General features: G+C 44.7%; 1 protein-coding gene across 1 annotated transcript in view; it reads right to left on the reverse strand.

The window, feature by feature from the left end:
* SAMSN1 (SAM domain, SH3 domain and nuclear localization signals 1) overlaps positions 1-25,709 on the reverse strand; it is a 497,953-nt gene that overhangs the window by 139,093 nt on the left and 333,151 nt on the right. The gene's annotated exons all lie outside the window — the stretch shown is intronic.

Below are 25,709 nucleotides of genomic sequence, written 5' to 3' on the forward strand. Positions count from 1 at the left end.
AAAATCAGGCACGCTGCTGGCCTCAATCACCTGTAGTGGAAGACTATTCCAGCGATCAACCACTCTTTCAGTGAAAAAGAATTTCCTGGTGTCACCTCGTAGTTTCCCGCCCCTGATTTTCAACGGATGCCCTCTTGTTGTCGTGGGACCCTTGAAAAAGAAGATATCTTCCTCCGCCTCGATGCGGCCCGTAAGATACTTGAACGTCTCGATCATGTCCCCCCTCTCTCTGCGCTCCTCGAGCGAGTATAGCTGTAATTTGTCAAGCCGTTTTTCGTATGGTAGATCCTTGAGTCCCGAGACCATCCGGGTACCATTTTCATATAGTACTGTGTATGGTATTAAGATGTGTAATGCCTCTCTTCTGTGCACTGTTATTGTTCTATGTTGTACTTTTTTTTTTTTCCTTTTCTTCATTACTCAATAAATAAATTGAACTTAAAAAAACAACAACAAAACTCAACCAATTAGATCCTTAATCAAGGTCAGTTGCTGCCACATTATTTGCTTCCTATGTCTCTCGAGTGCAACAGCAAGACCCATGCATACCTTTCAAGATAAGTAGTCCTTAGCTTGCATAGCCAAGGTTCTTTGTCCCATAGCAATTTTATATTATTTTTTTACAGATGTTTTGAAACTATTATCATGATGAAAAGAATTCAATAGAATGGGACTATCAGTGTAATGCGATTAATCATTTACTTAGCCAATGCGTCTGAATTGTGCTCTGAGCATGTGTGAATATTTTTGCTAGACAAAGGGTCTTCAGAGTCCTATTTATCGCATACAGTTACTGCTTACAGAAGAGTTTCACCCATGAGCCTCAAGAGGGGGCAGCGTTGCGCAGCAATCAGCTTAAGCCAAAACTTGTTTAGAAGATCACATAATCACATATCAACAGTAGTACTGGCAACATCTCAAGGGCTCTGCTTCAACTCAGGCCAGATCCAGATATGGAGAGGAGACACTTCCTACTTGTGTATGCAAAGCCAAAACAGAATATTTCTTGAAGAATGAGGTGATTTCGTTTTCATCACTGTCTAGATACCGGTACTTAGCAGAAGGCTGAGATAATTTCTTTGCCTGTAGATGCTGTGGTGGCCCTGTGCATCATATCTTAGTCATCCAAATGTCAAGGGAGTGCTAATACAAATTTTAACAAGATATTTCAGATAATTGCACAGTTAACCCTTTGGTGAACATCAGCAGCCTATTACCACACACCTGATTCATCAATGGGAAAAAGAAAGCATGGGTGCTCTACCTTGCCAAAAGCCCTATTGCTGTCTTAGGCCCAGATTCGCAAAACTTTAACGCCGTCGCTAAGCTGTTTTCTGACGGTTTAGCCTGCATGCATTTTAGCGGCAGATTGTCAAAACAGATTATCTGTCTTTAGCAAGGTTTCTAGCAGTCTCCGATAATAACATGCAAATGGGCTCTTCAACATTGAAATGAGCCCTTTGATTGATTCTTAAAAATTGCCGAGCCATTTTCTTAAAGCGGCATCAGCTTTTAGCTACAAAAATAAGCGACTGGTCCAGGGGTGCTGGTAAAGTGACTGCACTGTTTTAAACCCTGCCATGGCAATGTCAGAGACTGCTAAAAACCTGTGTTGTGATGCAGCGGGAGAAATGCTCATTCTCTCCCCTTGCATCACAACATCCCTCCCCACCCCCCTTGCAGCGGGAGAGATGCCGATTCTCACTGCCAACCAACAACCCCCCCTGCAGCAGGAAAGATGCTCAAACAACCCCCCCTTGCAGTGGGAGAGATGCCGATTCTCTCCTACTACTAACCAACAGCCCCCCCATCGTACAGTGGGAGAGATTCCCTCTCTCCCCGCTGCCAAGTGACCCCCCCCTTACCTCCGTGTAGATGCGTGACCTGAGGGACGTGGATTCCCTCCACCCAGCTGGCCTGTGTCTTCCAAAATGGGCCTTCCCCTTCCCGGTGTGTATAGAAAATTTTTATTTCATTTTTTATGGTTTATTTTGGGTGTGCTCTTTGGAAATAGCATGCACCGTTTCATTTTAGTGCGTGATACTTCATTTCATACTCACTAATTTTTAGTGTGTAGTAAATACATTTTGATGTGCTAAAACAAAACGAAAGGAAAATGCACTCCCTGTTTCTAACCTGTTTGCATCAGTGTCTTTTTTTAAATTAAATGTCTAATTAAGCTTTAATTTCCTGTCCTTGGCTTTCTTATATACTGTCCATTCACTTTCTTCTTAACTCTTTCATCATGACATCAGACATAGCTGACAGATTTGCCATGCATTACATCTTCCTTCCATATGGAGCTTTTGGGTTCATGTCTAAATCTACACATACCAATCCTTGCTCAAGGATTCCCAGGGTCCGATTCAACAATGCCTGAACCTGGTGAGAGCTAATTATCCAGGTAGTAGGTGGTGCCAGCTTTAAAATATCATCAACCTACTTTATAAACATATATAAAGTATGCACACTTATATGCAAAAAACAGTTACTACTACTATTATTTTTATAGCGCTGACAGACATGCGCAGCGCTGTACAAATCTATAAAGAGTTTCTGTAGTAGAGTCCAGTCCACTTTCCTGGAGCCCTTCACAGTGAACCAGCGTTCCCGCTAAGCTGCGCTGGGGTGCGCTGGCGCTCAAAATATTACCTCGCAGCGCACAAGTTTCTCGTCACAGCGCACACAGTGTAGAGCACAGTTCTTCAACCGCCGGTCCGCAAACAAAATCTTGCCGGTCCGCGAAGGATTCGGTCCCCGCCGCAACGAAAGGCCGGCGTCAGCTGACTTGCAACTTCCTGTTGTAGTCGCTGTGCCGGGACTCCTGCCTTCGCCGGGACTCCTGCCTTCCACCGCGTTTGCCTCCTGCCTTGTCTCCGCACCTCCAGACCAGCAGCGGCAGCTGTGTATGCTTTTAACTTCGGCACAGAGCTGCCCCTAATCAATAGTTTAGCGCGGTTTCATAAGGCAGCCTCGGGGCCTTTGCTAGGCCGGCCCACATCGCATCATCGAAGCGGGCCGGCTATCAAAGGCCCCGAGGCTGCCTCATGAAACCGCGCTAAACTATTGATTAGGGGCAGCTCTGTGCCGAAGTTAAAAGCATACAGAGCTGCCGCTGCTGGTCTGAACTCTTGGGCCGCTGAAGGAGGGCAAAAAGCAGCTGTCCTGGAGGTTTCCCTTCCTCTCGCCTTTACAGGTTCCTTTTTTCCACCTTTTTTTTTTTCCTTCAAACGGCAACGGGCCCCAGCATCGACATCAATCAAGTAAGTTCCACTGTCAATCAAGCGGTTCTGCTCGGCCAAAGCTTCCCCTGTGACATGAGCCACCCTCAGGGGAAAGAAAGTGACCCACAAAGGTGAGGGGAAGGGGGGCAGATGATGGAAGTTGGGGGGGGGGGAGAGAGAGAGAGAGAGAGAGAAGGGGCAGATGATGGAATGGAGGAGATGAGAGAGAGAGAGAAGGGGACAGATGATGGAAGTGAGAAGAAGGGAGAGAGAGCAGAAGGCAGATGGATGTCAGTTGAGAAGGGAGAGCAGATGCTGAATGGAAGTGGGGAAAGAACACATACTGGATGGAAGGAGGAGATAAATAAAGGGGGAAGAAAATAGTAAGATAATGGAGGGGTGAGGGAAAGGGGTGACAAGCTGTGTGTAGACACAGTGAAAAGAAGGAAATGGGACTAAATAGTAAGAAAGAATTTAATTTAGATGGAGGCAGAAAATAGAGAAGGAAGACCAGAGAAGAAAAGGGAAGAGAGAGCAGAGAATGATCAGATCTGAGTGGAGGAAATGAGAAGAGAGATATGCTAAAAACCACAGGGGGGAGGGAAGGATAGAGATGCCAGACCATGAGGGGAACAGAAGGAAGATGATGGATGCTAGACCAAATTGGGGAGTGGGGGGGGGGCAGGAGGAGAGATGGCAGGGAAAGACAGACAGTGAATAGAAGGGGCAGATGCTGGACTGAAGAGACAGAGAAGGTTATCATGCTGCTGTACCGGGCCATGGTACGCCCTCACCTGGAGTACTGCGTCCAGCACTGGTACTTTAAGAAGGACACGGTACTACTCGAAAGGATCCAGAGAAGAGCAACTAAAATGGTTAAGGGGCTGGAGGAGTTGCCGTACAGCGAAAGATTAGAGAAACTGGGCCTCTTCTCCCTTGAGCAGAGGAGATTGAGAGGGGACATGATAGAAACATTCAAGGTACTGAAGGGAATAGACTTAGTAGCTAAGGCAGGGAGAACGAGAGGGCACTCTCTAAAGTTGAAAGGGGATAGATTCCATACAAACGTAAGGAAGTTCTGTGGTAGAAAGCAACATATTTATTTGGCTCATAACTTGCTGGCGCCCGATATTTTTAGCTCACAGTGAAAAAAGTTTGCTCACAACACCCGCCCGCTTAGAGGGAACACTGCTTCACACCCGGGCTCAAATCAGCATAGACACTCGTGGAAGGTATAAGGAAAAGCTTTTATTTATATAGTCTTTTGAGCCTGTTCCCTCACAGGCTTAGTGTAAGTAGTTTTTCTATTCAAATGAACAGTCCTAGCCAGATCCATGAACATATTCCACAGTTCTCAGAACAATAAGTTGGACTTAACTCAGCCAGGCAAGTCTCACAATACCAGCTCTTTCAAATAGTCCTTTGCAGACTTACCGGTAACTTCTCAGGGTTTCCCTTAACCCACGACTAGGGAAGTCATTCAATTCTGAGACCTCTGCTCAGGGAAGTCTCTCTCTGGAGGCTCGCTCCCCCACAGGGACCTCCCTGAATCATCCCAGACTGGGCAAATGAATCTCTTCCTGCCTGAGTCCCACACCATGACTCAAAAAGGTAGCCTGTTCCTGCAATTTAGTGTCACCTGCTGGATGAAGGTTGAACCTGTGGTTTCCTCACTAATGGGCCAGCACCACCTCTTGTCTGGTGAAAGGTTAACACTAGTGAAAAAGAACCCCTTACTCTCACAGACACGAAATACTGTATAGGCACTGATTGCATGCACTAATTTAAAGAGGACATGTCCAGGTTTTCCCAGACATCTGGTAACCCTAAACATGTAAGCCCTCCAAAACACACTCAAAACCATCTGTACCTACATATAGGCGATACCTGCAGGTATATGGGCTATTGTTGTAGTGTACAGTTGGGTTCATGAGATTTTGGGTGGGTTTTAGAGGGACCACCATATAATATAAGGGTGTTATGGTGAGACCTTTTATGTGATGTTCACTGCAGTGTTCCCTAGTGTCACAATGGGAGTAATTACTCCCCCAAATATATTTAGAATGAAATGATACCTATGCAATGCAGCCTTTCAGCTTTGTATTTGTGCCTATTTTACAAAAAGTCTACTTCCCTGATATCAAAAACCTAGCTACATTTCTGGCTAGATGTAGTGTACTTAGGGCTAGATTCACTAAGCAAACCGATCGTGTACCGCTCGGTTTGCGCTCACTTTCCTACTACGGCTCGATTCACTAACCTTCCTCCAGACCCCATCCGCACCCTATCCGATCTGCGCATACAAATGAGTAAAAAGGCATGTAAATTTCTTAAGACATCAATTCATGAAACCATTTTGTCCAAACCGACTGGCTTTTCCGTTCCAAAAAGTTTTGACTGCTGGGTACCAGTCACTTTACATCCTCGCCGATTATTCTTGCCTAGCAACTGCTGCGTGCATGTTAAGAACCCCATTAAAAATATAAATCTACTCTGCAAAAAAATCCAAAATATATCTACACTTTAAATATATGTAAACTTTTATGTACATAAGCATTAGAAATATTTTTGATTTTTTTTTGAATACGCATAGCGAGCGCGGGAGTGAATCTCGGATTTGTAATGCGCGTGGCAAGAAAATCACAGATTAACCCCGTGCTCTCCTTGCGCATTGTACATTTCATATAGCAATGCCAAATTTTAAAAAAAAAAAATCAAAAATAATTTTTAAGGGCCAGCTATCCCTCCCCCCTTCCTTCCAGCTAGATTGTCGCTTGCATTCGACGTCACGGGGTCACCTTTGGTTGCTTCGTGCTTCATGGCAGAAAGAGCTGCACAGCCTCCTAGGATTCGTAGGCTGTATATAACAGCGCATTCAACTGCTGTTAACTGTTGTGCCTTCTAGCAACTTAACAGTTCTTTTCCTCAGCGAAATGGACGGAGCCCGCCAATGACGTCCGTGATTAAACCCCGCCCCATTTCTATGCAGTGAAGTCCTAAAGAGCTGGCGCATGCTTTATGTGCTTCAAAACCAACAAGGAGGCAGTGTGCATGCGCGATCGATGTTAAATTGAGACGTGGGGGTGTGTTTACGATTTGATCATTTGCATGGACAAGCTTTATTGAATCGATCGGCCAGAATGACTCGGAAACGGATAGGACACGAATAGGATAGATTTGTGGACTTTAGTGAATCTAGCCCTTATTTTAGCAAAGCCTTTAACACAGTTCTATATACATGAGATATAATTAAAATAGGAGGTTCCTGTTACTTGCAGTTAATATCATGATTAGCACGTTTAAAAACATTAATTGTGCAGCACAGTCTCTTCATCCTTTCTCCTTCTCCCCCCCCCCTTAGCATCTCACCCTTCTTTCCCTGCCCCACCCATGGTTGGACAGCTCTCTTATTTGCCTTCCACCCCACTCAAATGTACCTTACAAGCAAGTCTTCTTTCCATCCCCGATGACGGCAATGATACTCATATGCTGCTGTGGCCTTCACTGGAGTTTTCCCTCTAACCCATCCCACCCCTTCTGATGCAACTTCCTGTTTTGCAGGGGTAGGACAGATCAGAAAGAAAGCCTCAGTACAGTCTGCAGTCAGCCTTTTTACCTGATTTTTAGGGAAAAAGTACAGTGTCCTCTGTAATAAGGGGGGATTCCTCCTCCCACCCCCCACCCCAACGGGAGCGCCAAAGTTCTACGTAAAGAGGGGGGGGTGTCCCCACCCATACAACCCCTCGGAGCGCTTTAAAAAACTGTTTAAATCCAGCGTGCAGATGTCCAATGTGCGATTTTCAGCACTCCATTGTCTGCGCGGCTTTGTCTCACTCAGCTTTGACCCGTCACCGACAGTATATGAGTATCACTTCTACTGCAGGACCAAGATCTGATTTTAAGATATACCCAGAAAGGCAAGGGAATTGAGAAAGCTGAAACACCACAGGGTGGACTAGAGGAGAGATACAGAACTAAAGGCAAGAAGGAGAGATGTTTCACTGCACACCGGGAAGGGGAGAGAGGGGTTAGAGGAAAAGAAGAATCTGACCTCTCCTTTCCAAGCACGCTACCAAAATCCTTAACTACAGTCTCATCACCTCTCGTTTAGATTCAGGTCTTCCACTCAACCACCTCTCTCCCCTTCAATCCATGCAAAATTCTGCTGTACAACTTAGGGTGGTGCTAAAAAGTTCTCAGCCCAACCAACTTCCTAAATTCTGAATATTATTTTTTCACTGCAGCTGAAAAGAGAATTATTTTATTTTGCAAAGTGTCAACTTGCAGAATTGTAATGCCATGTTCTGACATTGATTCAGATCTTTGGTTGGACTATGTCAACGAAACGTATGGAATTTTCAAGTATGGAACTCCAAGCTATCATGAAGTTCCTATTCCTGCAGAAGAAAACTCCAAAGGCAAATCCATGAATGTAAGATACAAACATTGAGTGACAAATGCCCATCATACTCTATAGTGAAGAAGTATAATACATATTACTTTCAGTGTGGAGATTAAGACCAAAGATGCAGCAAGGTCTGGGAGGCCTCAAACGGCTCCATGATCTGATTTTGGCAGATCAGCCAATATTGGCTAAAACAATTGCTGAGACACTACAGATATCCAGGGAACATGTTAGGTGTATAATCCAGGAGCAGCTGCATATGCAGAAGCTATCAGCCAAGTGGGTATCCAAATGTTTGAATGCTGACGAGAAGACATTGAGTGGACACTCCCAAGTTGATTTTGCAGCATTTTCAGTGAGTTGATGCCAACTTTTTAGAATGACTAGTTACTGTTGATGAAACATGGTTACATCACTATGATTCTAAGACAAAACAGTCCATGCAATGATGTCACTCAGATTCTCCAAGGCCAAGGAAATGCACAACCCAAAAGTCAGCAGGAACGTCATGGCCACAGGAGTTGTGAGATCAGAAAGTCAGTTATTACAACACCTATTTTCCAAGGGGCCAAACAGTTAATGCAGAATACTACTGTAACTTGCTTTGCTGATTAAAGGAGGCATTGAAAGAAAAAAAGGAGAGGGAAGATGCGGAAAGGATTTCTTTTAACAAGACAATGCACCTGCTCACAAGGCTGGCAAAACAATTGATGCAGTTTGGGTTTCAGTGCAGAGACCGTCATCCACTCTATTCACCAGATCTTGTTTCATCTTACTATTTTCTGTATCCAATTCTTTTTGAGATTGAAAGGGTATCAATTTTTGAGTGATTCGGAGGTGATTGCAGCAGTGGTGCAATATTTCAGTGACCAGACAGAGTATTTTTGGGAAGGGTTACAGAAACTTCAGACATGATGTGCCAAGTGTTTTGAACTTAGGGGTGAATATGTGGAATAACTTGTAAGTTTCATGGTTCCACATCATTCCCTTCTTGGTTGGGCTGAGAACTTTTCAGCACCTCCTCGTATTCTGTGAGTACAGCCATGTTCACATTACCCCATTCCTCTTACAGACCTACACTCGCTCTACAGCCCCTCAATATCTCTCCACATTTCTCTCCCCTGTGTTCCCCCCCACCCCCTCCCGTGAACTATCTTCCTGTGCTGTATGTATGGAACAAACTGCCTGAGTCATTACATCAGATGCTGTCTCTAGCAGTATTCAAATCTAAGATAAAGGCCTACTTTTTGATGTTGCTTTGAACTCCTAACTTCCACACACCATAAAATTAACTATGTCCATCCTATCATTCTCTACAAGAAACTCTCCAACCCTATATGTCCTGTCCAAATTAGATTGTAAGTTCTTCTGAGCAGAGACCATCTATAACATGTTAAATGTACAGTGCTGTGTACACTTTTCAGCACTACAGAAATGATAAATAGTAGTAGGAAGATGAAGGAAGAGAGATAATGGACTTGGGAATGGGCAGAAAGGAGAAAGATGCTGCAAAACTAGAAAGAGGAAAAAGAGAGGGAAAGATAATGGATGGAGTGGAGAGGGTGGCAGGAGGGAGAAACAAATAATGGGCCTATGGGTGGAAGGATGGGAAGGAAGGAAAAAAGAGAGATGTGTTGGACTCTGGGGTGAAGGGGAATGGGAGAGAGAGAGAGAGAGAGAGAGAGAGAGAGAGAGAGAGAAGAGAAGAGAAAGAGAAGAGAAGAGAAGAGAAAGATAAGACTTGGGGTGGAGGAAAGGAAGGGAGAGATGATGGACAATAGGAGGGAGATATTGGTCCTTAATCAGTGGCATAGCCACTGGGGGAGAGACTTGAGGGCATGGGTACATCATTATTTAGCACTTCCAGGAGGTCACACAGTTTTATTTGGCTGTAATTATGGGGTCATAACCACAAAAAGAAGCACAGCTGAGCTTTAGTAAATAGGACTTAGATTGATGTATAAACAAGTCTTCTCCTTTAGTGAAAGGATGAGGAGGTTAGCAGTACAGTTTTATTATTGTCAGAAGCAAACTCTGAATTTACAGCTTTTTTCAAGAGGATAAGTCATAAGCAATAAATATACAAATTTTTTTAAGTGTTCACATTTTAATGAGTCTTGTTCAATTTAAGCATCTTGTTACATTCTATAAGCCAAGTAGGAGTTTTGCCCTTAAGCTGTCAGTGAACAATGTGACCAAGATATATTACCTTATTTTCTTTTGTTTGGTTTTATTTCTATTTGTTAGAAGATGTGCCAGGGCAGACATGCACATGGATCCTGGTAATGTAGTAGGAACACATCCGTTACACCCTGTATGACAATTTAATCTGTCCTACCATAACGTGCTATTAAGTATTGTACTCCATGTGCTTCCATCACTTTTAATGGATCTACTGACCTAACAAAATCTAAGTTGTATAAAGCAACAGTAATTATTTCACTTTCTGTGCATTACCATAAATCTGTAAAACAATATATAAATAAATAAAAAAGAACAAAGAATCTGCTATACAAAAAGGCAGAAATCTTAAATTTAGGCTTTCAAATTTGAGTACGCTTTTTTAGCTAAACTTAGGAGCCTAAATTTTCAATTGAAAATTCATCAAAGTTTAGGACCTTAAAAGTTATACTTATAAATTTAGCTCTAAGCTAAATAGTTTAGGCCAGTGTCTTGCATACTTTGCCAAGCCGCAACACACTAAACACGGTGGCTGCGGTTCGAGGCATCTGGAAGTATGCGGACATCGATGCAATGGCATCGTGCACATGTGTGATGTCATGTCGCTGTCCACGCAAACGCAAAGGCCCTCCAGGTAGGGCCCCGAGTCGTCAGTGGGAGGTGCTGGAAGGGAAGACACGTGGAGAGAAGGAGAGGTGCTGGTGCCAGCTGACTGCCTACAGGATGTGCCTCTTGCCACAAGATGCACGTCCTGTAGGCAGATAGCCAGCGCCTTTCTTCCTTCTCGGCATCTCGCAGCACACCTGGAATCTCAGACAGCACAGTTTGCGATAAACTTTATAGCCTAAATCAGTGTAACAACTTCAGCAAGGCAACATGAATATGTCATTCAGTCCACCTTTCCTCCTGCAACATAGTGGATTCTTGACTATTTACTAAATAGTCAAGTATCCACTATTTCTAAAATAGAATATTTTTAAGGTTTTTATGAGGACTGATATTTTTAGGGCATTTAGACTTTGAATAGTTGATTTCAGGGACCAATACTCCGTTACAGCTTTAAATGAAACATGATCATGTTGGGTAGTCCTGAGAGCTACTTTATTTTCGAGATAAGTACATACAGTATATTTAAAATACTCCTTTCAAATATACCTTCATGATATAAAAAAAATATAGGGCTCCTTTTACAAAGCTACAGTAGAGGTTTCTACCTTAGGCCGACAAGGAACCTGCGCTGGCACTCATAGGAATTCTATGAGCGTAGGAGCATTTACCTCGCTGGCCCATGATAGAAACCTCTACCACGGCTTTGTAAAAGCCAACAATAAGGACTTATGAAGAATGATATATGCTCATAAATACTCGTATAAATAGTGATTGGAGCAAGCCTGCCGATACTAAAAAAAATATTAAAATCTTAAGATACTATTTAAAGTCTTAAGATACTATTTTGCAGGACTATTTTGCAGGGGAAAAGGTGAATCAATGGCATATGAATTTAATTCTGCCATTTAATTGCCTAGATTAGGGGTAGGTAATTCCGGTCCTTGAGAGCCACAGGCAGGTCAGGTTTTCAGGATATCCACAATAAATATGCATGAGATAGATTTGAATCTCAAGGAGGCAGTGCATGCAAATCCATCTCATATATATTCATTATGGATATCCTGAAAATCTGATCTGCCTGTGGCTCTCAAGGACCGGAATTGCCTACCCCTGGCCTAGATTGAGCCTAAATTGTGACCATAGTGCTGAAAATTAGCACTAAGCTCCTAATTATTGTTCCCTGCCTTAAATCCAGCCCTGTTGCTGCTCACTTTTTATGATTCTCAGTTTTGGAGTTTAGTGAAATTTTTAGCACACAGGAGCATGATTCTCAAAGGGTCTCTTGTACTAACCTGTGATAACCAATTAGTGCGGGTTATACTGCGAGTTCGACCGCAGACCCTCAAATATAAGAGGACACTCCATAAAACTAATGACTAGCAGACTGACAACAAATTGTAGGGCTTTTTTTAACCCCATGCAGCATATATTTAATCTGTAGAATCTGTTGCCAGAGGATGTGGACAAGGCGGTTAAAACAGGTCTGGACAAACTCCTGCAGGAAAAGTCCATAAAAAATTAGCAGCCAGATAATTCATTTTCACAGATAAGCAATGGCTCTTCCAAGTCTATGAGAAATATATCAGCTTTTTGGAATATGCAGTTATTAGTGACCTGAACTAGTCACTATATCAACTAGAATTCTGGGCTCCATGGACCTTGGTCTTATCCAGCTCGTATATTTATTTAATTTTCTATACTGTTGTCCCAGGGGAGCTCAGAAAGGTTTACATGAATTTATTCAGGTACTCAAGCATTTTTCCCGACCTATCCCAGTGGGCTCACAATCTATCTAATGTATCTGGGCAATGGGGTACCAAGTGGTCTGTTCAGGATCACAGGGGCTAATGTAGGTCTGAACCCACAATCACAGAGTGCTGAGGCTGTGATTATAATCTCTGCACCACGTTCTCAGACATCGTGTGGTATAAAATAGCAAGGCAACCATTGTCCGATAGAGATGGCAAACATAGTTAAAGTATGGTGTTACATAAAATGGCAAAACATGGTATGGTGAGAGATGGCATGGTGAGCGTAGAATGGCAGAACATAGCACGGCTGGCATAGTATTGCAAGCATAGCTGACAAAGTGAAACATGACATGGCAAAAATGGTAACATGCATGCATTTAGCACGGAAGACATGGTACAGTAAACATTGAGCAGCAAACATGGTATGAGAGACTATAGAATGGTATAGACATAGGGGTCTTTTAAATAAGGTGCACTAACTGATTTAGCGCACGTTAATCGATTTAGCGCTTGCTAATGATTAGTGCACGCTAAATGCTAACGTGTCCATAGAATATAATGGACACATTAGCATTTAGCTAAATCTGCTAGCATGCCTTAGTAAAAGAGGGGGATAGTATGGAAACCATAGTATAGTAAATACGGTGTGCAGTGTTCCCTCTAAGCGGGCGGGTGTTGTGAGCAAACTTTTTTCACTGTGAGCTAAAAATATCGGGCGCCAGCAAGTTATGAGCCAAATAAATATGTTGCTTTCTACCACAGAACTTCCTTACGTTTGTATGGAATCTATCCCCTTTCAACTTTAGAGAGTGCCCTCTCGTTCTCCCTGCCTTAGCTACTAAGTCTATTCCCTTCAGTACCTTGAATGTTTCTATCATGTCCCCTCTCAATCTCCTCTGCTCAAGGGAGAAGAGGCCCAGTTTCTCTAATCTTTCGCTGTACGGCAACTCCTCCAGCCCCTTAACCATTTTAGTTGCTCTTCTCTGGATCCTTTCGAGTAGTACCGTGTCCTTCTTCAAGTACCAGTGCTGGACGCAGTACTCCAGGTGAGGGCGTACCATGGCCCGGTACAGCAGCATGATAACCTTCTCTGTCTCTTCAGTCCAGCATCTGCCCCTTCCATTCACTGTCTGTCTTTCCCTGCCATCTCTCCTCCTGCCCCCCCCACCCCCCAATTTGGTCTAGCATCCATCATCTTCCTTCTGTTCCCCTCATGGTCTGGCATCTCTATCCTTCCCTCCCCCCTGTGGTTTTTAGCATATCTCTCTTCTCATTTCCTCCACTCAGATCTGATCATTCTCTACTCTCTCTTCCCTTTTCTTCTCTGGTCTTCCTTCTCTATTTTCTGCCTCCATCTAAATTAAATTCTTTCTTACTATTTAGTCCCGTTTCCCTCTTTTCACTGTGTCTACACACAGCTTGTCACCCCTTTCCCTCACCCCTCCATTATCTTACTATTTTCTTCCCCCTTTATTTATCTCCTCCTTCCATCCAGTATGTGTTCTTTCCCCACTTCCATTCAGCATCTGCTCTCCCTTCTCAACTGACATCCATCTGCCTTCTGCTCTCTCTCCCTTCTTCTCACTTCCATCATCTGTCCCCTTCTCTCTCTCTCTCATCTCCTCCATTCCATCATCTGCCCCTTCTCTCTCTCTCTCTCTCTCCCCCCCCCCCAACTTCCATCATCTGCCCCCCTTCCCCTCACCTTTGTGGGTCACTTTCTTTCCCCTGAGGGTGGCTCATGTCACAGGGGAAGCTTTGGCCGAGCAGAACCGCTTGATTGACAGTGGAACTTACTTGATTGATGTCGATGCTGGGGCCCGTTGCCGTTTGAAGGAAAAAAAAAAAAGGTGGAAAAAAGGAACCTGTAAAGGCGAGAGGAAGGGAAACCTCCAGGACAGCTGCTTTTTGCCCTCCTTCAGCGGCCCAAGAGTTCAGACCAGCAGCGGCAGCTCTGTATGCTTTTAACTTCGGCACAGAGCTGCCCCTAATCAATAGTTTAGCGCGGGTTCATGAGGCAGCCTCGGGGCCTTTGATAGCCGGCCCGCTTCGATGATGCGATGTGGGCCGGCCTAGCAAAGGCCCCGAGGCTGCCTTATGAAACCGCGCTAAACTATTGATTAGGGGCAGCTCTGTGCCGAAGTTAAAAGCATACACAGCTGCCGCTGCTGGTCTGGAGGTGCGGAGACAAGGCAGGAGGCAAACGCGGTGGAAGGCAGGAGTCCCGGCGAAGGCAGGAGTCCCGGCACAGCGACTGCAACAGGAAGTTGCAAGTCAGCTGACGCCGGCCTTTCGTTGCGGCGGGGACCGAATCCTTCGCGGACCGGCAAGATTTTGTTTGCGGACCGGCGGTTGAAGAACTGTGCTCTACACTGTGTGCGCTGTGACGAGAAACTTGTGCGCTGCGAGGTAATATTTTGAGCGCCAGCGCACCCCAGCGCAGCTTAGCGGGAACATTGCGGGAACTTAGTCTAGTGTATTAGGACAAAGATGGTGAACAGTATGACATGTTCTGGCACTATGCTATCATTGGCACACAGAGGAAAATTACCAAGACTAAAAGACATTCTCAAGTCAGAGGCACTGCAAAAACCATAGTGTGGCAATGAATAATACGTATTACTCAATTTTATTATATTCAACATTCTGAAACCAACTGGGCCTCTCTGGTAGGTTGGCAGAGGGCAGCCATAATGGTACCAACAGGTTGTTACTCTAGAAACCAACTTAGTCTGCCTGGCCAGTTGGAAGTGGCCTTGGTGGATCTCAATACAAACAGAGATATTGGCTTTGAATTCAAGTGCTTTTCCATATACAGTATATCTGACAAGTGATTTTTTTTTTCACATTGTTTATCAGGTTTTTGAGTTATTTTTGCTACTGATTTTGTAGAAGGGAAGTTCAGGAGGTAAGAGTTTTTGCTGGTGTGATTTTATTTTTCTGACTTTAGTATTAGAAGTTAAAGTGGAAGGTTAATAATACTGGCTAAAGGAAGTCTTAGCTTCCTGTCAATCTAATTTTATAGATTACCTTTTTAATTATAGAGTTGGATTTGACAGAATTGGTTGGCATTGGTTGGAAGGGAAGATTAAGGAAGCACTTATTAGATCAATTACTGGTCATCTGTGAAAACAGAGCAATTAAGTACATTTCAGGGAACGCTTGATTACTAATCTCTAATTAGATCTCTGGCGAAGTTATTTGTAGTTAGTCTGTACACTAGGCCAGTGATTCCCAACCCTGTCCTGGAGGAACACCAGGCCAATTGGGTTTTCAGGCTAGCCCTAATGAATATGCATGAAGCAAATTTGCATGCCTATCACTTCCATCATATGCAAATCTCTCTCATGCATATTCATTAGGGCTAGCCTGAAAACCCGATTGGCCTGGTGTTCCTCCAGGACAGGGTTGGGAATCACTGCACTAGGCAATAAAATTCTAAGGAAACCACACAAAAGTGCAGAACTCATACATACAATCTATTTGTAATATTTTGGATCGTAGCATCCATAGACCTCCCAGAACATTGACTGGCCAGCAAATGGTTGGATCCATTTTCCCCAGAAGGGAACCACCAACCATTCCCTACTCTTCACTTCCTAGGGACAGTGGTCGCTTTTCCCATAGCTTTGGGTTTTATGTGTTTTGGTCTCTCAATTTCCTAGGATTGGTTCTCCTTGTCTGCTTCCAGACTTGCAAATTTGTTTTTATCAGCTCAAGAAAACGTGATACTGGGATATAGATTTTACTGACTTTGGTAATCTATATCCTGCTGTCATTTTGAGATTCAGTTTTATCATTTCCTCTGCTGAATTTTTCCATTTTAAAATGCTCCAAGAAGCATTTTTTCAAATAAGAAAGGGAAATAATTTGGATTTAGCTCTTGCTGTTTTCAGTGGTAGCTCAAGGCAAGTTATAGTCGGGTACAATAAGTATTTAGCTGTCCCTAGAAGGCTTTCAATCAAAGGTTGTACCCGAGGCAGCTGAGGGTTAGATCCAAGGAGATTCTTCCCCTCCCTGGATCTCAGTACTCCTACTACTAATTATCATTTCTATAATGTTACTAGAGCCAATGTGATGAGGAAAGGGGTTATATGAGTATAGCAACATTGGTGGAAGACAAGTTGTGTAACAGAATTCTTAACATATCTTTCAGATATGTAGTTCATTATGGCACTACAATTTCTATCTCATACTTTTCAGAATCAGGGGTTCCATAAGGCTTCATCTTGTCGCCAACTTTGCAAATGCAGAGTGATGCACATTGGGAAGAATAACCTGAATCACAGTTACCGGATGCTAGGGTCCACCTTTGGGGTTAGTGCCCCAAAAAAGGATCTGGTGTCATTGTAGACAATATGATAAAACCTTCCACCCAATGTGTGGCGGCAGCCAAAAAAGCAAACAGGATGCTGGGAATTATTTAAAAAGGGATGGTTAACAAGACTAAGACTGTCATAATGCCCCTGTATCACTCCATGATACGACTTCATTTGGAGTATTGCATTCAATTCTGGTCTCCCTATCTCAAAAAAGATAGTGGCGTTAGAAAAGGTTCAAAGAAGAGCGACCAAGATGGTAAAGGGGATGGAACTCCTCTCGTATGAAGAAAGACTAAAACAGTTATGGTTCTTCAGCTTGGAAAAGAGACAGCTAAGGGGAGATATGATTGACGTCTACAAAATCCTGAGTGGAGTAGAACAGGTACAAGTGGATTGATTTTTCACTCTGTCAAAAATTACAAAGACTAGGGGACACTCTATGAAGTTACAGGGAAATACTTTTAAAACCAATAGGAGGAGTTTTTTTTTCACCCAGAGAATAGTTAAGCTCTGGCACGTGTTGCCAAAGGATGTGATAAGAGCGGATAGTGTAGCTGGTTTTAAGAAAGGTTTGGACAAGTTCCTGGAGGAAAAGTCCATAGTCTGTTATTGAGAAAGACATGGGGGAAGCCACTGTTTGCCCTTTATTGGTAGCATGGAATATTGCTACACCTTGGGTTTTGGCCAGGTACTAGTGACCTGGATTGGCCACCATGAGAATGGGCTACTGGGCTTGATGGACCATTGGTCTGACCCAGTAAGACTATTCTTATGTTCTTAATATTTTTCTAGCTTCTTTACTTTCAGTGACACAACCTCTTGAATTTACTATGTTTATCTGAGGACAATATTCAACTTCTTTGTATATGTAATCATTTAGATCAAGAAGAGATCTCTATTCTCAATAATAAATTACTGCAAATCACAAACTGATTTCAGGACAGCAACCTTGTGTTGAATGATACAAAATCAAAAGTGCTTCTCTTTATTAATCATTCCACTAAAACCCTTAGTCAGCCATTTTAATGTAACTGTCCAATTCCACAAGTTTATGCTACTTGAATGCTCAGAGTTATCACAGCTATCGATCTCACATTTTTTTTTTTTAATATGTTTATTAAAGGATCAATGCATACGAGAAAATACAAAGTATGACCATACAAGAAAGACATCAGATACAATTATCAAGGGTGCGGGTTAAGGATAAACAAACGTCGATAAATCCACATCATATCATCCCCCATGCAGATCCAATTTTTGAATGAAACCCTCCCCTCCAGCCCCTCCCCCCCCCACCCTGTGCACCCATGATCTCTAACCAGCCCTAAAAGGAACTCCAATAATCCAAATAGGTCCTAAATTTCCAGCTCGCAGCCCCCCGACTGTGCTGCCGCTCCCACCCAGCCATCAGGGACATATTGGCCCGCCAGTGGCGAAGAATTAGTTTCTTTGTGATTCCTAAGGCCACTAAAAGGAAGCGCCTTCCAGAATCGCTAACACCCGCTTCCACCAGGGGACCTGTGACACCCAACAGCAACGTCTTATAAGACCAGTCTATAGATAATCCTAGAACTTTCTCCAGCTCTCGAAGCACAAAAATCCACAGGGGCCCTACACGTGAACACTCCAAAAAGTGATGTACCAAGGTGTCCCGACGAGCCAGACAATGGGGGCAGCAGTCATCAGGCCATAGCCCCATCGTTCGTCCCTTACATCTCGTTAAATAAGATTGGTGCAGAATCTGCAGATGTACTTCCCGCAAACTCACATTAGGGGAGGCAGAGGCACACTCCTGAAAACACAGAACTAATTCATCAGCAGTGACCTGCTCACCCAAAGCTGAGGCCCAAGCCGTTGCCATAGCATCAAGAAACCTATCAGACCGTCGTTCCCTCCCCACTTTATACCACTCCGAGAACGTGTTAAACTCAGATGGGGCTAACAAAAACTGTTGATCCAAGGAAGTGAAGGTGGGCAATCTGCCCTCCGGCGAACGGAGCACCAAACAATAACTACGCATCTGCAGGTACGCAAACATAGACCCTGCGGTCCAACCCCAGCGGTCCAGGCATGCCAAAAAGGAGGGAACCGATCCCGACCCCACTTCAGCAACCTGCCCCACAAAGCGACACCCAGACGTCCGAACTGAGGCAAAAAATGCATGTAACGAACCAGCAGGAAACTTAGGGTTACCCACCAATTCCGTAAAAGGCGAAGGACCCACCGCGCCCCCCAAGGAAGACCGCCACCAGCACCAGGCCATTCGTAAGGGTCGAAGCATAGAAGGGCAGGGTCCCGCCCCATGCCACAGGAGGTTAAAAACTGACACTGGAGCTGACAGAATGTACCAGAATCCAACCGGGGCAAACCTGGCAGCTCCCGTATATAATTCATGCACCCATCTCAACAAAGCAGCAACATTATAAAGACGCAAATTGGGCAAGTTCACACCTCCATGCTCGCGCCCCCTAATCAATTTGTTATAGCCAATTTTCACCCGGCGGGAGCACCATATAAAGGACGAAACGATCCCCCTATAGGCCTGCACATCTTTCTGTTTGATCCAAATGGGCACCATTTGTAGTGGATACAGGAGCTTCGGCAAGAGGACCATTTTAATAAGGGCAACGCGTCCCAGGAGCGAAAGGGGAAACTCCATCCACTTCTTACACAGAGCTCGGACTGCATCAAATTTATCAAGTACGTTCTTCCGGTAAACCACCCCCGGATCAGCATGCAGATATATTCCCAGATATTTGAGCGTACCCTTAGACCATTGCAACGGAAAGGAAGGGTCCTGCCATAGATTACATGGGGGGCGGACCGCCAGAGCCTCTGACTTATCAAAGTTAATTCTCAACCCAGAAAAGGCTCCAAATCTCTGTATAAGATCTATTAATCGAGGAACCCCCTCTGCAGCATCTCCCAGAAAGATGAGCATGTCATCCGCAAACAAATTAATTTTAAATTCCTGGGAACCCAACCAAATACCACGCAAGTCGGTGCTCTGACGGAGCTTAGCCGCAAGAGGCTCTAGAGCCAAGACAAAAAGCATCGGGGAGAGGGGACAGCCCTGGCGCGTCCCCCTCTCGAGTTCAAAAGAAGAGGTAAGCTCCCCATTAATCAGGATTTGGGCCGTAGGATGAGCGTATAATGATCGAATCCCAGTCAGAAAGCTCCCCATAATGCCGAACTGAGGAAGAACCCAAAAAAGATAATCCCACAACACTTTATCGAACGCTTTTTCCACGTCTAAACTAACTATAAGAGCGTTCTTCTGTCCCAGGTGTTGCCCAACAAGTCCAGGATTCTGAAGCACCGAAAGCGCCCTCAGCACATTAGCAGATGAATAGCGGCCCGGCACAAAACCTGCCTGATCCGAATGGATTAAATTGGGCAAAACCCGACCCAGGCGAGCCGCCATGATAGCAGCAAACAACTTGATATCTTGATTGAGCAGAGAAATAAGTCTATAGGATCCCAGCTGATCTTCCGCTCGACCCGGTTTCGGTAGAACCACAATATTGGCATGAGTTAATCTATGTGGAGGCATATCACCTCTGCCAAGAGCCCCACATAGGGCTTGAAATGGGCCCACCACTCGTACCCCCAACAACTTATAATATTCAGAACCCAATCCGTCAGGCCCAGGGGCTTTAGCCAATTTTAAGGCCCGAATAGCTTGTTGAATTTCCAACCCTCGCACCGGGGCATTTAACACCTCTCGCTGCTCATTTCCCAAGGACGGAAGCTGTAGGTCTTGAAAGAAAGTCATCCTCTGTCCTGTGTCACAGGTCCCCCTGTCATATAGCGCCCTATAGTAGTTAACAAAACTTTGCTGTATTCCAGCTTGGGCAGTTACCTCACCACCATCAGGCACCTGAATCCTTGAAATAATGCGCTTCGGAGCCCGTGAGGTAACCAAAGATGCAAGCAGTTTCCCCGCTTTGTTACCCCAGCAATGGAGGCGATATTTATACAATCTGATATCTCTAAGGGCTCTTTCTGCCAATAAATCATTAATTTGCCTACGTAGGTCAGAATATTGAGATCGAGCTTACGTAGCACCCGGAGCATGTAGACTCCCACGGAGCGCGGCCAGACGCTGTGTTAAGTCCAACAGTGTCTTATCTTGGGCTCTGCGCTTGCGGGTAGTGTACTCAATAATTTTACCACACAAGACCGCCTTGCTCGCCTCCCAAAACACCACCTCTGATACATCAGAAGCAGGGTTTTCGTTCACAAAGAAATCCCATTGTTGTTCCAGGAAGTCCTTGAACTCATCATCTTCGTACAAAGTGGGATTCATACGCCAGCTAGTAGTCGACCCCTGGGACCTCGGCCTATCAATGAGCTCCAGCCAAACCAAGTGGTGATCTGACAAAACACCATCTTCAATCACCACTCGTGGAATACCCGCCAGCAGAGAAGGAGCCACCAGCAGGTAGTCCAAGCGACTATGAACATCATGCACGTGAGAGTGAAAAGTGAAGTCAGATTCAGTAGGATGCAGCGTGCGCCAGACATCAATCAGACCCAGTTGGTGTAGCACAAAGTTCACCCCCTTGTGATCGCCTCCTTTCAATCGAAGCTTAGGCGGCTTGCAATCAACAAGTGGGTCTGCGGTGATGTTAAAGTCCCCACCTAGTACCAATTGGTATTCAGAAAAGGGCATCAAAGCCGCTACTAATACAGAAAAGAATCTATGAGAATATACATTAGGTGCATAAAGAGAACAAAACACATATTTCTTCCCCAAGAAAACTCCGACCCAGATCACATATCGCCCCTCAGGGTCCCGAATCACCTTGTGCATAGTACAAGGATGCTTTTTATGAAAGAGGAGAGCAACACCTCGCTGTCTGGAGTTATATGAAGCAAAAACTACTTCTTCTACCCAATCCCTCTTCAGTTTAACGTGCTCTTTCACGCTGAGGTGAGTCTCCTGAAGCATTAAAACATCTACTTTTAATTTCTTACAGTATTGAAATAATTTGCTGCGCTTCACAGGGGAGTGCAAGCCATCAATGTTGAAGCTGACAATCTTAACAGAACTCACAGTAGCAGCTGATAAGAAGTAAGTCCCCCCAAAGACAACAGATCTGTGGGGGCAGCAGCGCCGGCCTCCCAGCCAAACCAGCCCGCCACCCACTGAATTATCAGTACATTCCTGATCAGAGACCCCAGGTGCATCCCACCCTCCATCCCGCCCCACCAAAAACCCCCTCCCACCCCAATCTCGTCATCTCTCATCCCCTCAGCCCTACCCCCAGGTCCCCAATGCATCTCAACCATGCTCACACCAAACAATCCCCACACACACAGCCAGAACCCCAACACTACCTCCATCCCCCTTTCCCTTCTCACACGAACACTCTCGTCCTCCCACCCACCACCCAGCCCCCCGGCTGAAAACTAAAGTGAGAACCCCCACACCAACTCTAGAGGGCTAAAACATCCAAGTATATAGAAAACACATTAAAGCAGTGCTAAGAGAGCTGCATAAACACCAACTGGCAAATCTCTCAAACAGGCACTCAACAGAATCTCAAACCAAGAGTCCAGCAGCCAGAAGTCCTTGCAGTGCAGGTCCCCTGCTCCCGATGGGTGTCGAGACGGTATGGCTGCCACTATCTCAAGGAGACTGTAGAGACTGGAGTCATGCCACGCAAGCAGGTCACACAGGCGGCAGCAAAACATAGGCCCCCAGCAGCAGTGAGCAGGACAGAGTCAGCACCACACTGTCAGATGACCAAGACACCACCAGAAACCACACGACAGACGCCCATTAGCGCCCCTGATGTGCAGGCAGCTTCTCGAGGAACTTTTTCAGCTCATCCGCCGTGCTCATGGTGAAAGTCCGATTTTCATGAGTTAGTCTCACCTTAGCGGGGTATAGAAATGCAAATCTTATTCCCCTCGTGACCAACTGCGAGCAATACGGCGTAAGGGCCCTGCGCTGCTCCGCGACTTTGGTGGAGAAATCTTGAAATATCATAATCTTAGCCCCTTCATAGGACAGAGATCTATTTTTCTTGAACAGGTCCAACAGGCGCGCTTTGATTGCATAATTGTGGAATCTGGCAGCACCGGCCTCGGACGGCCCGGTCCGTCTCCATCGCGACGTTGACCAACACGATGGACTCGCTCTACCACCACCGGGCCAGCCTGCTCCGCCAGGCCCAGCTCCTTCGGCAGCCATCTTTCCACCACGTGGTGAAGCTCAGAGTCTTTAACTGACTCCGGGAGCCCTATCAGACGGAGGTTCTTTCTAAGGGCCCTGTTCTCCTGGTCCTCCACTTTCTCGAGCAGTTGGCACACTTGGGTCTCCAAGGAGTCAAGCCTGTGATCTGCGACCCCCGCTCTATCTTCTTGTGCCGAGACCCGTTCCTCCATCTGGTGGATCTGCGTCACATGGCCTGCCAGCACATCTTTGATTTCGTCCATTGAAGCATGCAACTTGGCCAATTTATCATCTAATAATTGAGAGAGGTTCCGCATGGATACCTGGAGCACCTCGTCCGAAGTGCGGTCCACTGGCGCCTCTGTTTGCGTCCCTGCCATTTTAAGAGCCGGTGCCACGCTGTTTCTAGGGGCCTTCAGGGCTCGAGTCGGCATCCCCCGCGCTGCCACCATGAGTCGCGTGCCAGACGCTCCCGACGCTTCCCAGCTCAGCGGGAGCGATCCCGGAAGTGCAGGAGCCGAAAAAAGCACAAGTTTACCAGCAGCGGCAGGCGTTAGGGGAGCCGAATGGTGCAGGGAGGACGGAGCTCCGCGTTCAGGCGTCCGCTCAGGTGCCGGCCATCACGTGACCCCGCATCGATCTCACATTTTGGCCACAAATAGGACAGGTAATATGTTGTTCCAATCTATAATCGTCTCATCAGATTAATTAATCTTTGTTACAACCTCCAACATTACTAATGAATTAATAAGGATGTTTAATCAGTCAATTGGACTACTGTAATTCATAATACAAAGGTGTCCAAACTAAAGACCTTTGATGGCTGCAGTTAAAGCAGAACATGGCAATTTGAGAATTATCATAAATTTAGGCAAATACAATCACATAGCAGATTGGTTACCTATTATACACAGAATCACTTATAAATTGCCTCTTGTACAAAGCTGCGCTGCAACAGCCCTGAAGTCCTTTAAATCTCTATGGGCTTTGGGGCCGTTAGTGCAGCGCAGCCGCTAGCACGGCTTTGTAAAAGAGGTCGTTAGTCTTTAAAACATTAACTAAAAAGGAACCTGTATATCTCTCAACCAAAATTGGGTGATTGTGATAACATAAAGCAATTCTATTTTTTCAATACATGGGCCTCAATTATGGAATCTATTCCCCTCACAAATGCAGACATTCTTTACTCAGTTTAAAATTGAGTTAGACTTTTCAAGGATGCTTTCTGCTGACTGCCTGATATATTTCTAAAGACCATCTGAGCGATTCTTGGAAGACACTGGAATTTACTTCTCATGTGCACCTCCCTATATTTCCTGTTTTTATTGCAGCTCTGCCCCCTATCCACTCTCCCACTCTGACAGTTTTATGTGCATCATTATTTCTATTCTTTTTTTTTTAGTTTGTAAGCTTAAGGTGGGGTAGAAAATATTAATAAACTTGAACTTACATAGTAACATAGTAAATGACAGCAGATAAAGACCTGAACGGTCCATTAGTTATTCTCATTAAAAATATATGATTAGATTAACTTGTCTCTTTGATATTTCTGGACCATATACTAAAGTTCATCTGAAGTTGCCATCTAAGCTCACTCCAGCCTATCCAGCCATTCAGTTGTTTGCAGGATATCTACTGTAAAGTCTAGCCTATAACGTTCTCAAGTTCACGGAGTTCCCATTGATGCCCTCCCCAGCCCATCCTACACCAAATCACCATATATGGGACACAAATCATACAAGTATGTTCAATAACAGCCTTAGTTCTTTAATTTATACCATTGTTTTCTAATTAGAGATCCTTTGTTTATCCCACATATTTTTAATTCAATCACCGTTTTCCTCTTCACAACCTCTCTCAGGAGTGCATTCCAGGCATCTACCATCCTCTCCGTGAAAAAGAATTTCCTAACATTACTCCTAAGTCTTCCTCCCTCTAGTTTTACCATTTTCCCTTCTCGGGAAAAGATTTGGTTCTATATTAATGCCTTTCAAGTATCTAAATATCTATATCATATCTCTCCTGTCCCTCCTCTTCTCTAAAGTATACATGTTTAGGTTTTCTAGTCTCTTCTCATACTACTTTTGTTTCAAACCCTTACTATTTTCATTGCCTTCCTCTGGACTGCTTCAAGTCTTCTTATATCCTTCATCAGATACAATCTCCACAACTGAACACAATACTCCAAGTGTGGCCTCACCAGTGACCTATAAAAGAGCATCAACACCTCCCTTATTCTGCTGATTATTCCTCTTTCTATACAGCCTTGCATCCTTCTGGCTACAGCCACTGCCTTATCACACTTAGATGCCTTTAGATCCTCAGACATAATCACCCCAAGGTCCCTCTCTCCATCTGTGCTTATCAGCCTCTCATCTCCCAGCACATAAAGTTCCCTCAGATTTCTACCCCCCAAATGAATCACTCTGCAGTTCTTTACATTAAATTTTAGTTACCAGACGTTAGACCATTCCTCTAACTTTTGCAGATCCTTCATGTTTTCCACTCCCTCCGGGGCATCCACTCTGTTACAAATCTTGGTATCATCCTTCTAACCCTTCAGCAATGTCACTCACAAACATATTGAACAGCATTGGGCCCAGCACCAATCCTTGAGGCATTCCTCTACTCACCTTTCCCTCCTCTGAGTGAATTCTATCAACACCAACCTCTGGCGTCTGTCCATCAACCAGTTTCTAATCCAGTTCACTACTTCAGCCCATGGAGTTTATTCAAGAGCCTCCCATGAGGAACTGTATCAAAGGCTTTACTGAAATCTAAGTAAATTACATCTAGTGCTTGTTGTGACTAGGCGTTGCCCTAGCTGGGACCTAACTTGGAGCACAAGGGCTTTGGCCGAGCAGTAAGGCGAGGCCTGGAGTTGGTGGAGTAAAGGCAGCAGACACACTGGTGGAAAAAGAAAATGTGTTTTATTGGTTTACACAGTTCAGCACTTATTACAGTTACATAAACTTTCAATAATGGTGCACAAAACATATCATACAAAATTCAATATGTTCATTTATTCTGCTG

This window comes from Geotrypetes seraphini, chromosome 4 (genome assembly GCF_902459505.1).
Source record: "Geotrypetes seraphini chromosome 4, aGeoSer1.1, whole genome shotgun sequence".
NCBI lineage: Eukaryota > Metazoa > Chordata > Amphibia > Gymnophiona > Dermophiidae > Geotrypetes > Geotrypetes seraphini.